Source organism: Morone saxatilis, unplaced genomic scaffold, assembly GCF_004916995.1.
Source record: "Morone saxatilis isolate NCDOM2014 unplaced genomic scaffold, NCSU_SB_2.0 Contig14, whole genome shotgun sequence".
NCBI lineage: Eukaryota > Metazoa > Chordata > Actinopteri > Moronidae > Morone > Morone saxatilis.
Genome location: NW_023339696.1, coordinates 22,177,525 through 22,178,653, shown reverse-complemented (window position 1 = coordinate 22,178,653; position 1,129 = coordinate 22,177,525).

The following is a 1,129-nucleotide window of genomic DNA, read 5'->3' as shown; positions in this document are numbered from 1 at the left end:
TATCTCAGGACACGTTTCAAATAGAGCAGGTCTAGACCGAACTCCTTATAACATTATTTACAGAAACCCAACCAGTTCCCACCATGAGCAAGCAACTTACAACCAACAGACTGACCAAACAACTGAACAAAAAATCAACCAACCACCATCAACCTATCAGTCGGACTGTACCATCCACACAGTCTACAGGTCGACTGTTTGAGCACTCGGACTGTACCATCCACACAGTCTACAGGTCTGTTTGAGCACTCAGACTTTCTGTTGGTTTCCTGCCTGCAGGCGGCTGTTAGTGCTGTGAATGAGAAACAAAAAGAAAAGGTCCCAACAGAGAAACCAGAGAAGGACCCAGATAACCAACCATGCAGACCAACAAACTGTCGCACAGAGACAGAAAATGTCACATATAAATAGAAACTGAATGTGAGCGGCTAATAAACTTTTTGAATGTTGGACACTGAGACAGTTATCATCATTGATTCCATAAATCACAGAACCTTTATCTTCAACCTTTGAAAGAATCATCAGAGTAAACAGCTGAGACCCTCTAACAAACAAACAAACAAACAAACAAACAAACAAACGTGACCTCAGCTGCTACCCACAGACCACAGTTGTGATAACATCTGCTCTCAGATTAAAGCAGAACTCAATAATAACAATAATAATAGTATTTATAGGCTATTAGACCTGTCTCTCTCTCCTGCAGTGTAAACCAGGGTTAGGGTTAACCCACCTCCACAGGACCACCTTTACATCCAGGTTCAAACTGCCCATCCAGGATTTACAGACACTGACTGCAGTTCGGTTTCTCTGACACAAAAACTCAATGAACTAACTCACAAAACATTCAGTTCAGTTTCAGTCAGAACTTCAGTTTCTATTTGTAGAGCAAAATATAAATATAATATAAAATACTGATAAAGTTCAGTCTCTGCCTTATTTCTACTTCCTGTTTACAGTGACACACACACACCTATACATACACACACACACAAACACATACACACACACACACACAATGTTTCAGATATTCAGAGAATTCGTTTTTAAAATACTCGTGTCTGTCTGGACAATATCCCAGAATCTCTCTGTCTCACTCTCTCTGTGTCTCACTCTCTCACTGTCTCAC